The sequence below is a fragment of the Ascaphus truei genome, chromosome 11 (genome assembly GCF_040206685.1).
Source record: "Ascaphus truei isolate aAscTru1 chromosome 11, aAscTru1.hap1, whole genome shotgun sequence".
In the NCBI taxonomy this organism is placed as follows: domain Eukaryota; kingdom Metazoa; phylum Chordata; class Amphibia; order Anura; family Ascaphidae; genus Ascaphus; species Ascaphus truei.
This window is the reverse complement of record NC_134493.1, coordinates 5,616,942-5,633,295: the sequence shown is the minus strand read 5'-3', so window position 1 is coordinate 5,633,295 and position 16,354 is coordinate 5,616,942. Positions and strand designations below refer to the sequence as shown.

At 40.2% G+C, this 16,354-nt stretch overlaps 1 protein-coding gene across 1 annotated transcript in view; it reads right to left on the bottom strand.

The window, feature by feature from the left end:
- RGS11 (regulator of G protein signaling 11) overlaps nt 1-16,354 on the bottom strand; it is a 786,758-nt gene that overhangs the window by 123,754 nt on the left and 646,650 nt on the right. The window lies entirely within an intron of this gene.

Genomic DNA, 16,354 nt, shown 5'->3' with positions numbered 1-16,354 from the left:
GGACATGAAATGAATGCAGTTAAACTCCAGTGACCCCTTGCTTCATTACCATGTTATTACAATTAAAAATGAAAACAGAGCTTCATTACCTTAGTGGCAAACCACTAAGGTAATGAAGGGGGTAAATAGCTGTACCCGGTTTGTTGGTGCAAGACAGGGTGGGTGAAGGTTGTAGTTGCCCGAAGGTGAGTGCCTAGGCCTCCTGGAATGGTCGCGCGAGCAGTTAATCCCTTCATTACTTTAGCGGTTACTACCACTAAGTTAATTAAGGGGTTACTTCTCCCGCTACTCCCCTTGGAGACCTAACAACCCACTCCAGAGCACTACCCCCTTACCCAACCCCTCTACCAGCAACACCACAAACAGGAATGAGCAAACTTCCTATTATTCAAATGTGACTAATAGCACTTTTGCCCATTCAAATATAGAATACTGCACAGTGCAATAAAATATAACACAAATTACAATATTATCAAAAACACACATAATTTGATTGTTGATTGTTACTGTGGCTATCTATGCCTTCAACGGAGTCACAGATTGCCAGTGTGGCTATCAATGGGCACCCTACTACCCACCCCTCTACACCTAACAAGCCCCCAACTACCACAAAGTAATGGGCAAAAGCTCTATTATACAAAAGGATAGCTTCTGCTCTGCTTATATAGTGTTTAATATAAGAGGGGTGCATCTAGTTATATGGTACAATGGCAAAAGAAGAAATATTCCCAGATAGGGATGCACTCAACCTCTTAATTAGAGGAATCAATAATCATAAACTGGAAAAAAAATGGAAATCCACCTCCACTAATATGTACAAAATAATAGTTTATTAATTATTTAGAAGCAAAAGAATAATTAAAATCTAATAAACTGATAGCGCTTCAAGACAAGTGTCTAGTTTAGAAAGAATTTTCTTATTATGCTTATATGTCTTGTTACTCAGCTTCAATGTAGAGATACCAAAGCCAATGTCTACTGGATGCCTATATATTATAGGGTAATTCTATTGCCATAAATAATGTAAAATAGTGCATATATATACAAATATTGTTTACATAGTGAAAGTTCTATGCTCTATCCCTAGTGTGGTAAAGGGAATAGTGAGGTTATAACCCCTGAGCTGCACAGGAGATTAAACCCCTGCAGGAAAAACAAAGGATCTGCAGTTAGAGTGAAATAAAATGCATATGATAACTATCCTTAAATATAAAGTTTTATGTGATTAGATCTAAATTATCCTCATATACTTGACTTACTATTCCACAGTATTATTTTGTAACAGATTACTGTGTGCAGCCAGTGTAAATAGTGTGGTAATTCTGACCTCTTTTGGTTAGAATGTAACAATACTCTGCTACCTGTTCTTCTTCCTCCATCTCACCTCAGGACTTTGCCGACTTTTTTAAGGAAAAGGTGGAATCCATACATCAACCCATCCCCTCTGTATCCTCCTCCCATCCTTCACTCCTTCCTAACTCTCCTCCTGCATTCCTTGACTTTTTATCCGCTGTCACAGAGGAGGATGTGTCGTTGCTGATCTTCTCTTCTCCCTCTACCACATGCCCTCTTACCCCATTCCCTCACATCTCCTAAAACCTCTTGCTCCTACTATAATCCCTATGCTCACACACATTTTTAACGCCTCCCTCTATTCTTGTACCTTTCCATCCTCCTTCAAGCATGCAACCGTTATACCATTACTCAAAAACAGCAAGCTTGACCCTACCTGTCTTTGTAACTATCGGCCTGTCTCCCTCCTGCCTTTTGCCTCTTAACTCCTTGAACCTCTTGTATTCTCTCGCTTCCTCCATTTTCTCAACACCTATTCTCTCCTGGATTCTCTACAATCTTGCTTCCGCACTGCTCACTCTACCGCGACAGCCCTCAGTAAAATAACTAATGACCTTCAAGTTGCCAAAGACCGAGGTCATTACACTCTTCCCATATTGCTCGACCTCTGCACCATTTGATACTGTGGACCACCCTCTTCTCCTTCACATTTTCCATATTCTTGGCATTCATACCAAAGCTCTTTCCGGGATCTCCTCTTACCTCTCCAGCGTACTTTCAGTGTCTCTTTTGCAAACACCACCTCCTCCTCCTCTATTGATATCTCTGTGGAGGTACCCCAGGGCTCTGTCCTGGGACCTCTTCTCTTTTCTCTTTAAACACTCTCTCTAGGTGACCTAATCACTTCTCTTGGGTTCAAATATTCCCTCTGCTGACGTCACACAAATTTACTTTTCTACACCTTCTGTACAGACTAAAGTTTCTGAATGTCTATCGGCTATATCATCCTGGATGGCACCTCCGCCAACTTAAACTAAACATGGCAAAAACAGAGATCCTCATACTTCCTCCCAAAACTGGCCCTTTTCCCTCCTTCTACATTACTGTTGGAAGTACAATCATTCACCCAGTAGCCCAAGCACGCTGTCACTAGGGGGCACACTCGACTCCTCTCTCACACTCGTTTCTCACATTCAAAACATTTCTAAACTCTGTCGCTTTTTCCGCCACAATATTACAAAGAAACGCCCTTTCCTCTGCTGCTCGACTGCTAAAACACTGACTTAGGCCCTCATTCTCTCCCGTCTTGATTACTGTAACCTCATGCTGTCCACCTTCCTACCTCTCACCTGTCTCCCCTACAATCTATCCTTAATGCTTCTGCCATAATCACTCTGCTCTTTCCTAAATCTGTCTCAGCGTCTCCCCTGCTGAAATTCCTCTCCTGGCTTTCTATCAAATCCCGTATCACACACTCAATTCTCCTCCTCACTTTTAAAGCTTTACGCTCTTCTGCTCCTCCTTACATCTCAGCCCTAATTTCTCACTATACACCATCCTGACTCTTGCGTTCTGCTCAAGGATGTCTTCTCTCTATGCCTTTTGTATCCAAAGCCCTCTCCCACCTTAAACCTTTCTCACTGACTGCCCACACCTCTGGAATTCTCTTCCACTCAATATCCGACTAGCACCCGCTCTATCCACCTTTAAAACCCACTTTAAAACACTTTAAAACACACCTATTTAAGGAAGCATATGAGTAGCTAGATGGCTTATAATTAACACCTCTTACATTAACCTTGGCCCCTTGCAGATGCACTTACAAGAATGCCCTCCTACTGTCTATGTACGCTCTTCCTACCAACCAATTAGATTGTAAGCTCTTCGGAGCAGGCACTCCTTTTCCTAAATGTTACTTTTAAGTCTGAAGCACTTCTTCCCTTTGTGTTATTTACATCTTATTATGTGTTATTTATATCTTATTATTTATATGATTGTAACTATTACTGCTGTTAAGCGCTATGTACATTAATGGCGCTATACAAATAAAGACATATATATATTCAAATGTTCCTACCTCCGACGGATGCTGGTGGAAACAAAATAACAGTTTGCGAGGGCATGTGATTACGGAAGTATACGAATAGTTCATGCATGCTACGGAGCCTACTGCTAAAAACTGACTGCTAGTGGATGCCTTCACAGCCCACATCTTAGTTTAGCTGTCTCAACTCAAACTCTGTTATAGAAGCTGCAAACTGACTTACAGCCTGTGGTGCAGTCGCGGTATTGAGATGATGACCATGACGTCATCATTACCCGACAGGCGTTTCGTCTAACATGGGGGTGGGAAGAATCACTATCACTTTGTAAATAATATTTGTATATATATGCACTATTTCACAATCTTTATGGCAATAGGATTAAACAAGAAACAAAGAAGTCCAGAGCAACATCCAATGTGACAAAAATACACAGTGGAATACCTACTGCTGCTGCAGCTTTTATTTTAAAACTTCTCGGGGGGGGGGGGGGGGTAGCGGTTGCATTTTCTAAATTCCACGCGCTTCACCGCATTCATGCCGAATTCATGCCGCAGTCGCGCCGCCCAGCACCCAGCTGATCCGTGGTTGATCTGTTTAATTATAATGGTTCGGATTTAATTGGGGGCAAATCTTCGCGTATCTGCTAGGTGGCAGATATTCATGAATTCTAATGAATTCTAATGTGCTACAGTAATGTATCTACATTACTTGCAGGTGTTTAAAAAAACCACAGTGGTCTATTGTGAATTGACCTTGATACTGAAGAAATTAGAATACTGTATCAATTTAGGCGTTTCATAATAAAAACTAAATGCACAGTGTCTTTTTTACATAACTGTACTGGATTTCTCCTGTCCTGCAATGCCGCCGCATTGCCGCAGTCCGTGGGCAAAAAGCCCGACATAACGTACGCTTATTTAATATGGTCCGCAATTAATTAATTAATCTAGCCACAGTTGGTCAAATTTATCAATATTTTATTGAAAATTATGACTTTTACAAATTTTCACCAGATGCTCGTGTGGAATTGTGCAGTAAGGAAAAAGTTATGTATCGATCCGTATTTTTTTCGTATTGCTCCTGCACCCGGAGTTAGAGGAGGGTATTGGTGTGTTGCGCCAGAAATTTCCAGTATCTTTGATCATGGAGACTTCAAAAGGCGAAAGGTCATGGCAAAACCAACTAAGATTCGTCAGTCCCAGGCCAGGAATGGAACAGCGTCAGCGCCAGCGCCAGCAACGGCTTACAGTAACGGTCCGACCGTCAGTGAAAACCTGGTGACCGGCAACCCTTGCTATCTGTCCCCGCCTGGATACCTGCAGCCTGTGCAAGATTTCACGTACAGATACCAGCAAGCTTGCATGTACCAAAAAGATTTCCAGCTTCATCAGCTCTCAACTACAGGTGTAGCAGGCCCGCTGTCACCTGTCAACTACGTGTATAATCAAGAATACGGGACTTGCGGCAGTGGTTCGGCGCCAACCGATTGGCAAAGTCTATGGTGAGGGTACAGTACAGCTGCCGTATTTTATTCTGTTTTTAAAATATCAATACATTATGCGCACAGACAAGTGATTAGTTACTGCAGATCGGTCCATTCTCCTGTAATCAATCGCTTTGCTTATGGATATTTAATTCTCTTATTTTAGTCACAATTTGAGCAAATGTACAGTACAGTAGAAAAGCAATATAATTGACTGAGCAGCTTCTACAGTAGATACTGAACAATTGGTGGACAGCTAGGCATATGTGCGTACTGTATGTCTCATTGGAACCTTGTTGAAACGCATATGCGTGTCATCACATTTAGGCGCATGCGTGTATGTGAACAAGAGACGCCCCCGAGAAAATTATTGTGGGGACTGACTGAGGGGACTGAAAAATATTTGACTTTGTTTTATTTTTTTGTACTTTGTTTTTATTTTTCCTCAGAAAAGAAACTTTGTCATCAAGCGGAGTACGGCAAATGGAGGGATTTTGATGGATAATATCGTTTTTAGTAACGTTGTAAAAATCCAGGTACTGGAGGCAACAATTTAGTGGCAGTGTCATTTTTATTGATTAGGATAGAATAACTGTGAGCTTTATAGAAAACCTTAAAAAGTATGCTGCTGTTTTCATATATAATACTTTTTTACATACTGTATAAGAAACCCGAAAAATAAAAAAATATAATCTTTTATTATATATAGTATGTATTTATTCTACATTATACAGTAAAGAACATTGTTATACAGTATACAGAACATTGTTATAAAAGGTGACACAATGAAACAATTTAAAAGAATCAACATTTTTTTCTATTTATTTGGAGTACAGTAAAAACATGTATTTATAACTTTTGAACACATGAACAATCACCCAGCGAATTCGATCCCCAATGGTCTGTCCTTCCAGGGACAAGCCTTTGTGTGCCACAAAATGCCATTTATGGAGTCTCTCACGATTCTCATTAAATGATCGGTAATTGTAAAATAGTGCCGCAATTCCTCTACAATAGTTCCCCTTAAATTTTCAAGAATGGCCTTTTTGACACGACTCCCTTCGTAAATCACGTTGTGGGTCCACGTGGTGTTTGAAGATGTACATGCATATTTTTTCCTGATTTGCTGGAGCAGGTCGCGCAAACTGATGTCGGGCACTGTTTCAAAGCAAGCGTGTGTGGGTGTGATTCTGGGAGCGGGTGTGCTTCTGGGAGTGGGTGTGCTTGTGGAAGCAGGCAAGGGTAGGTGGTCTGAGAGGATGCTTTCCTCCTGTTCCTCCTGTCTTAGTCTCCTTATCTGTGTTGTTATCTCCTGGTGTGGTCTTGACGGGGTTGTCATGTCATCCTCATCAATGGCATACATTTACACATATTCTTCAGACAGAGGGGGTGCGCTTGGTGATGGAAGGTTGAAGGTCACATCCATGCCACCGTCCTGCTCCTTTGTCTGACATACATGGGAAGGAACTCCAAGCAAACTATGTATCCCCACTATGTCCATCTCTATCTTCTCCATACGCTTATTCATCTTCTCCACCCGCCTATCCATATTTAGCATGGTCTCTAAAAGAAGATCTATCTTTACCACCATGGAGTTCTATGGGATATCGACACTGAACCCATTCAGCATGCAGGCTAACAAGCTGGATCTTGTGCTAGGAGTGCTGTGGACATTTGAGTGGATGGGTGCTGGAGCGGATGAGATAGGGGTTCCCTGGAGAGCAGCGTCATCGATGGGTGCAAGAGAAGGTTTCCAGGGGGTTCCCTGGAGAGCAGCATCGTCGATGGGTGCAAGAGAAGGTGTCCTGTGGGATCCCTGGAGAGCAGCGTCGTCAATGGGTGCAAGAGAAGGTGTCCTAGGTGTTCCCTGGAGAGCAGCGTCGTCGATGGGTGCAGGAGAAGGTGTCTTTATGAGCCTTGGCCTTTCGCTTTGGGTTTGGCTCGGAAAAGGCTCCCGCCTTTCGCTTTTTCAGAACGGCATAAGAGAGTGGGCTCTTGCGTCCGTAGAATTGGGGTTGATCCATGGATGCAGATGGAAAAAAGCACAATGCAGTATCTGGACAAGAGCAAGTTCAGATACAGATCAGAGTGTGGTGGGCTATGCAATTTGAGTCACCTTTTATACACTGTGTCCCTATTGTGATTGAGGTGCAGGTGTTAAAAGTGGGCATACTGTAATGTGAAATAAACCTTTTTTTCGCATGCATGCCCACGAGGTGCAGGTGTTAAAAGTGGTCATACTGTAATGAGACTCATTAAAGTATAAATTCACCATCCATTTTGTTGATTCACTGCACAATGAATACACATCGACTACACATCGAATATACATTCTTGTGCTTGTATTTCTTTCTAAACGCAGCGATGCCAGTTAAAAAGATTTCTAAGGATCTCAGCATGAGAATACAGGATATGTACAAGAGAGGACACCGAATTTCAGATTTTCAACGCTGGTTAAGTACTTCTGGACTTGTTGTACCAGCAGCCACCGTGAGCTATCATGCCCATGGTAAGGCCAGAAATGTCAAGCGGACACCAACTGTTGCTTCTGCGTAAGTAAAGTATTTTCAATATGTTTTATTACCGTACAGTACTGTAAATGCACTTTTACTGGTTAAATGGCTTATTGTTGTTAACAGAACCATTTTCCTTGCAATTATTTGAGATAAAAAAATGTGTATGTTGCACCTCTTTCCTTAATTATCACTCACTTCATTATTACTCACTATGACTCACTCACTCACAACCCCCAATGCAGTACACAGTATGACAAACACTAATTTTTTTGGTTTCAAATTTTTTTATTAGGCATATACAACATTTCACATTTATCGTCAGCTTTACAGTACTTGAGCCTAATACAGGTTTTTCTTATGTTATCTTGGGAGGGAGAGAAAGCCTCAATGTCCCCTTGACCCCTTAGGGCCTGCCAGGGTGACGCGAGTGTGGAAACAGAAAGGGATAGAGAAAGTGGGAGGGGGAGGGAGGGGGGGATTGTTCACCTATTCCTTGGAGTCCACAGCATGGGTCTCTGTTTAGTCATGGAGGCTTTTTTTTCTGTTAAGGGGCAACTCGGCGTAGGTGGGCCATATGTGTTTGCCGTGGGTCCCATGTGTTATTGAAGGAGGTGGTAGACCGCTTCAGGAAGGCGGACAGTCTCTCCATCTCCATGACCTCCTGTACCCTTTTTGTTATTGTTTGTTTAGAGGGGGGAGACACTTTCTTCCAGGCCTCTGCCACCGCACATCTAGCCGCCGTAAGAATGAAGGAGACTAATTTACCTGTTGGTCGGTCTAGTGTATCTAAAGGTCTGGCCAGCAGGTAGGTCAGCGAGTCAATGGGTATTGTGAGATCTGTGACTTCTCTTATTAAATTTTGTGTTGTTTCCTAATATTTCTGAATTTCCGGACATGTCCACCAAATATGGGCCATGTCCCCCTTTTGACCGCAGCCTCTCCAGCACAAGTCAGAGGCCAGAGGGTAGATTTGATTTATTCTAACTGGGGTAAGGTACCAATGAAATAATATTTTGTATATATTTTCTTTGACTATGTCCAATTCTGCTGCCCAATGCAGCATATAGTCATGTGTGGGGGCTTCTGTGGCCCTCTCTAGTTCCACACAGATTTGCGTTATCAGACCTTTCTGGTGGGCTGTTTCTCTGCAGAGACGTTCAAAACCTGTGAGAGGGGGAAATTCCAATGTTGGGGATAATGTTTGGACAAAGTGCCGAATCTGTAGGTACTTAAAGACGTTCAGCCCTACTATTTCATATTTGGTTTGTAAGTTTTGGTAGCCCAGGAACTCCCCGAAGCTCAGGAGGTCGGCAATTGCTTTGATATTTTTGGTTTGGAATTGGTCAAATTGTCTGGGCTCACAGCCAGGAGGGAATTTCGGATTGTTGTGAATTGGTATAAATTGGGATGTGGTGTTGTGAGCTTATATTTAAGTTTGCTTTTCGTCCAGGTCTCCCATGTGTGTCTCATCGATCCTAATTTGAATTTGTTGTTCTGCATGTCTTCCATACTCAGAGACCAAAGGCAGGCTGGCAGTGAAGGCGTCCCGGCATATTGTGTTTCTATATCCAGCAAACAATATTGTTTTGGGTTAGCGTTCCAGACTACTACCTGCCGCAATTGGGCGGCCAGATAGTATCTTGTAATGTCTGGGACTCCCATTCCTCCTCTCCCCCTTGAGGCCAAGAGAACTGTTCTGGAGACTCTGGGTTTTTTTCCCTGCCAAATGAAGTGGAAAATCAGTTTTTGGATATTTTTCAATTCCGAGCCAGGGATGTGGACCGGGAGAGTCTGGAAGTAATACAGTAATCTAGGGAGTATGTTCATTTTAACCGAGATCATTCTCCCGATCCATGATATCTGATATCCTCCCCATTTTTCTACGTCTTGTTTGATTTTATGGAACAAGGTCGGATAGTTATGTTGGTATAAGGATTTGTAGGTCCTCGATATCTTAACTCCCAATTATTTGATACAGGAGGAGCTCCAATGATAATTAAAGTTTAGTTTGAGGAGTTTCACCTCTGGCTCTGGCAGACTTAAGTTCAGGGCTTCTGATTTGTCACTATTTATTTTATATCCAGATATTTTTCCAAAATCCCGGAATTCTTTTTGAAGGTTGGGTAGGGAGGTTTGGGGTTTGGGGTTTGGAAAGGGTTAATATGACATCGTCTGCGAATAGGGAGATTTTATGCTGCCTGTTTCCAATTTCTATTCTCTGGATGTCTTTATTGAGTCGTATTGCCGATGCCAGTGGTTCTATCGTTAGCGCAAAGAGGAGATGAGATAAGGGGCATCCCTGCCGAGTTCCATTTGTGATCTCGAATCTCTGGTTATTGCCCCCTGGTAATTTTACAGTTGCTGACGGGTTTTGGTATAGTCTACGGACCCCCTCTAAGTATGCGTCCTTAAAGCCAAATTTGCGCATAGTATGGTCCAAGAATTGCCAGTTTAACAAACACTAATTTTTCACATTTATTATGACACACACACATACAGTAATTTATATAGCTGTATATTTATATAACTGTATTATATATATATATAATACAGTTATATAAATATACAGCTATATAAATTACTGTATGTGTGTGTGTCATAATAAATGTGAAAAATTAGTGTTTGTTAAACTGGCAATTCTTGGACCATACTATATATATATATTATAATTTAAATAACTGTATATTTATATAACTATATATATAACTATATATATATATATATATATATATTGACAAACAAAAACAAAAAAGCAGCGCCTATAGGGGTAAATTAGTGAGGTGTATAAATTTATAATCTATTAAATGTGTTAATGAAACAACTAAGTGCCTATCCTAGTGGGTATATGTGAATCAATTATAAAATTGAATCAATTGTATATAGTGTACTATAATATAATCATTAATGAATACCAAATTGTGATAAGTGACACCCAATATAGATGCATAAACAGGGTTACATATACAATGGAAAGGATAATATGATATGAAATATATAAAAAATATAAAAAATATAAAAAACAATAGAAAGAGAGTGATACCATTCCTCAATTGGATTGTCCAATAAAAATAGAAAAATGAAAAATGCAAATGGTGTTGGGGGTCTCCGGCTGCTCTCAAAGGATTAACCACATCCGAAAGGAATCTGCAGAAGAGAGAGAGGAGAGAGCGCACACCCCATAGCGTAAAAACGTAAATTTATTGAGGGGACGGGGAGGGGGGGATAAAAAATGCACTCACAAGGGTACAAGTTTTAAAAGCATATTGTGATATAATCACCACCATCCGGTAACTGCAACAGGTACTGGAATAAATCCTCGGTCCCAGGATGGTATTGAACCACGTTGTTTGCAGGATGTCCTGGGCTTGGTGATGGTATGAAACGATTTCCAACGATACCAGGAACACACCACCCTGCCTGGAGTTCTCTGTGATATCCGGCGCTCAAATCAGTTGGTAGCTGCGCTCCGTGATGACGTAATGTCCTTGCGTGCGTGATGACGCTCCCTGACGTGTTTCGTCACACACGGGTGACTTTTTCAAAGGGTTGTGAGACAGAGTGATATGTCCGCATATATATACCCTAATGGATAATTAATAATCCCTACAAGCAGCTGGGTATACTCGTTAAAGTCATAGGAGCTTAAGTGGCTTTCAGGTGAATTAGTTCTTATAATGAGAGAGACATTTGAATACATATAATAAATACCACATATTGATAAGAGCCGTTAGATTCTATCTATACAGTACTCTGAAGAGTACATAAACCAGATTATACAATCAATATCAATTTCAATTCGCAGTGGACATGAAAATGTAGACAATTTAAAGAAAATTTAAGGAAAACATAAAGAAAATACATCGATTATAATTGACACTTATAAATCATGACACTTATAAATCATGAAGGTTTTAAACTATATGGATGTAACCCAATAGGGAATTAATGCAAATGTAAATAATTTCCCAGATTTAACAAGTGCCAATGATAATACAAATTATAACAGGTGATAATAATAATCTATTTATCCTAAAACATCTATTATAACTTAAAACATGTCCCAAACATAGTTATACATGAATACTTTTTAAGAAAGGCTTTATGCCTCTTATATCAATGGCGATAACATGCCAACTTGTGGTGGAATATATAAGTATACACACATATGTAAACACACATATTTGTTAGATATACAAAATGATGATAAAACAAATGGTACAACAAATGTATACCAATATATTGGCAAAGGAGGATAAATGTCCAAGTATGTATCTATATACAGCAGTTAAGTCCCATGCAGTCTATGCTGGTCTGATATTTATATATTTAATAAATATGAATATGAACCCTAGGGTCCTGTATGTTGTTGAATTTAATAAGGTAGATAACTGATCGTAATGTCTGGGTAATTAATACCACTATATAGGACAAAAATGGTCTCAAGGAGCTTTCAAAAAATATATAAACACAGGACATGTATTTATATATATATATATACATACACACATGTATAATAATTGTAAGATAACTAGTATACACATATGTACAATATGAAAATTATACATATACTGTATAAAAAATATATAATTAAAAGAAATGAATAATATATAAGAAAAAGATTATATATATATATATTAATAAAATAAATTTTATGTAAAAAAATGAAAATATATATGTGTAAATATTATATGAAAATTATAAAAAAATAATATTAAAATTTATATGAAAAAAATATATTCTAATTGAATAATGACCAAAGCTTCAAAGACAAGGATGGATCTAGGTGAGATCCAGACAAAGAGATGGCAGAGGATACAGAGGAGGACAATGAGCAGGAAGGGGTGTCCGCGGGAAGAACTATACTAAAGTACTAACATCCAGGCATTCATTCAATCCTCCAGGGGTCAGGGTCCCTAACTGGTGGATCCAGAATATTTCTCGCCTGCAGAGAGTTTTGAAAAGATCACCCCCTAAGGCACAAGGAGAAATGGACTCAAGTCCCATGATGGTCAGTGATTTAGGATCCTGACTATGATGTGATTTAAAGTGTCGTGAGCCGCTATGCGAATTTAGGCCCTTTATCACATTTCTCCTGTGCTCCAGGAAGCGAGTACCAAGTGACCTAGTGGTGCGGCCTACATATTGTAGACCGCATCCACACTGGATCAGGTATACAATATATGTACTAAGACAATTTATTGAGGTATTAATTATATGTATTGTTCCTCTGCTGGCAGAACAAAACTGAGATTTTTTAAGAATGTGTCTGCAGGTGATACATCTGCTATGTCCACATGGGTGATTACCTAAAAGGCCTGGACGAATGGCAACTTGGGATGTATTTGCTGACCTTAGTTTGGTAGGAGCCACAAGGCTCTTAATGTTCCTAGCCTTCCTATAGACTATAGCAGCTTTCTCTGGTATAGTAGCTTTCAAATGGGGGTCACATCTGAGGATACTCCAATGGTTTCTCAAAATTGCATTAATTGATCTAAATGACTGATTGAATGTAGTTATAAACCTAACTGTGGATGGTCCTGTTTTCATATGTTCAATCGGAGCATCATAACTTGAACGTACCCCCCTACCTGATTTAGTTTTTGATTTCTTCAGTAGAGCTGACCTCTCCATGGAACTAGTTTTGTTGAGTGAGTCGGAGACCAGATCCGGATCATAGCCTCTGGATATGAATTTTTCGCCAAGTAGTTTGGACTGATTGGCAAAATCTACATCTCTGGTACAATTTCTCCGCAACCTGTGAAACTGGCCCAAAGGGACATTGTCGAGCCATTGTTTGTGGTGATTGCTCGACGCATGAACATAACTATTAACAGACACGGAAAGATGTCCTGATATATCCAAGAAGCATTCCTTAATGCTCGCTCCATGGACAGGACTGACCTCGTTAAATATAAAAAACCAAAAATGAATGTTTTCATCTGATTGGAGGGTGGCAACCTTCTACCTAATTGAAGCTCACTCCCTCCCACATTTAAATGGTTAAAAGCTTACTCCATGTCATCTCCCACTCTCAGGGGAACTTGCCTGCTTACAGCTCAAGGGCTTACAACAATTTGGCCAAAATGTTAAACTAAAAGACCATTTTATTTATTTGTTATGTATACATGTATATTTAGGCTCTGTACCGTATATAAGTTTTTCTGGATGTGCACTGAGCTTTGTCTGTGTTTTATGTTATGTCTCTGGTTTTAAATATATATATTGCCATGCTCAGTAGCACTCCTCTGTGAAACGTATATGCTTATATATGTTGTGGGTATTTTGGGGGTTCAATATGAGCTTGTAGGTGTTCTGTATGTTTTATAATTCTTGTTCAGCTAGTCTTAGCTGATTGGAGGGTGGCAACCTCCTACCTAATTGAAGCTCACTCCCTCCCACATTTAAATGGTTAAAAGCTCAGTGTGATTGTGACAAATCTATTACAGAGTGCTTTTCCTGGTAACGTACAGGTTAATAAAAGCTTCAACCAGACTTAGAACTTTTGCAACTAATATTGACAGATTTACTATAAATCATTCTTCCTGGCAATGCACAGGTTATTAAGAATCTATATCAGTGTTAGGGACCCTTGAAATGTGGTCTGCGGTGCAGTTGGCTCAAGGGCTTACAACAATTTGGCCAAAATGTTAAACTAAAAAACCATTTTATTTATTTGTTATTTATACATGTATATTTAGGCACTGTACCGTATATAAGTTTTTGTGGATGTGCACTGAGCTTTGTCTGTGTTTTATGTTATGTCTCTGGTTTTAAATATATATATTGCCATGCTCAGTAGCACTCCTCTGTGAAACTTATATGCTTACTGTATATATATTTTATGGGTATTTTGGGGGTTCAATATGAGCTTGTAGGTGTTCTGTATGTTTTATAATTCTTGTTCAGCTAGTCTTAGCTGATTGGAGGGTGGCAAACTCCTACCTAATTGAAGCTCACTCCCTCCCACATTTAAATGGTTAAAAGCTCACTCCATGGCATCTCCCACTCTCAGGGGAACTTGCCTGCTTACAGTGTGATTGTGACAAATCTATTACAGTGTGCTTTTCCTAGTAATGTACAGGTTAATAAAAGCTTCAATCAGACTTAGAACTTTTGCAACTAATATTGACAGATTTACTATAAACCATTCTTCCTGGCAATGCACAGGTTATTAAGAATCTATATCAGTGTTAGGGACCCTTGAAATGTGGTCTGCGGTGCAGTTGGCTCAAGGGCTTACAACAATTTGGCCAAAATGTTAAACTAAAAGACCATTTTATTTATTTGTTATTTATACATGTATATTTAGGCACTGTACCGTATATAAGTTTTTCTGGATGTGCACTGACCTTTGTCTGTGTTTTATGTTATGTCTCTGGTTTTAAAGGGAACTGGGTGTAGTCTGTATCCGGCTGTTGTCCCAGCAACCTGGCGTGCTATCGGTGGCGTCTTGCGTAGCTATGGTGCTTTTCCCATGGGAGAAAAGATCGATGCACCACCGGAAGAATTTGTGTAGAGGCTGAGAGATGTGACTGTAAAAACTTTATTTCGGCATAGAAGTGGAGCTCTGGGGGATCCTCTGACGCGTTTGAGCCATGAAGGCCTTTGTCAAAGAGTGATCCGCCAGTGACAAAAGAGTCCTGATATATCCAAGAAGCATTCCTTAATGCTCGCTCCATGGACAGGACTGACCTTGTTAAATATAAAAAACGAAAAATTAATGTTTTCAATGACAGCCCTTTGTTCATTACCTAATTCAACAAACAAGCGTATCATATTCGCAAAATTGTATCCAAACATTGGGACATAGTAAAATTAGATTCAGATCTAAATCAAGTCACTAAATATGGTCCAAGATTTGCCTTTAAGAAAGCGAACACTTTGGCTTCCTCACTATCTAGGAGTCTTTTTCAATCTCATCATCATAAACCTCCATCCACTATACCTAAAGGGTTCTTTAAGTGTGGTTTTTGCAGATTTTGCCGTTTCGCAAAGCCAACAAAAAACATACATACCAACTTTCCTAAGAGTAGATATGAAATCAGATCATTTATTAATTGCAACACCAGCTTTGTTGTATATGTCATTTCTTGTTGCTGCAACAAGAAATACGTTGGTAGAACTATCAGATCTCTTCACCTTAGAATTTCAGAGCATGTCAGACTTATCATCAAAAAAGACACCACACATCCGATCTCTAGACACTTCACGTAGTGTCCACAAGGAAGCGTTGACAACTTTCGCTTCTTTGCCTTAGGGCGGGGTTTCCCAAACTTTTTTTTCCGTGACCCGGTTATTTTTTAACTTCTTTTTTGTGACCCACTAAAAATTTTATCGCCTACTGTATACTGGCCTTTAGGGCCTGCACAGACACACACACAGCCACTGATATACACACACACACACACACACACACAGCCATTGATACAGACACACACACAGCCGCTGATACACACACACACAGCCACTGATACACACACATACACAGACACTGATACACACAGACACACACACACAGCCACTGACACACACACTGATACACACACAGAGCCACTGATACACACACGCAGCCACTGACACACACACACACCCAGCCACTGACACACACGCAGCCACACAGATACTGCTACACACACACACACTGAAACACACACAGAGACACTGCTACACACACAGAGACACTGCTACACACACAGAGACACTGCTACACACACAGAGACACTGCTACACACACACACACACACACACACACACACACACACACACACACACACACACACACACACACACACACACACACACACACACACACACACACAAACACTGATACACACACACTTACACTGATACTGATACACACACACACACACACACAGACACACACACACACACACACACACACACACTGATACAGATACACACAGATACACACACACACAGACACTGATACACACACACACACACACACACACACACACTCTCTCCCCTATACGCACACAGACACAGACAGTGAATTA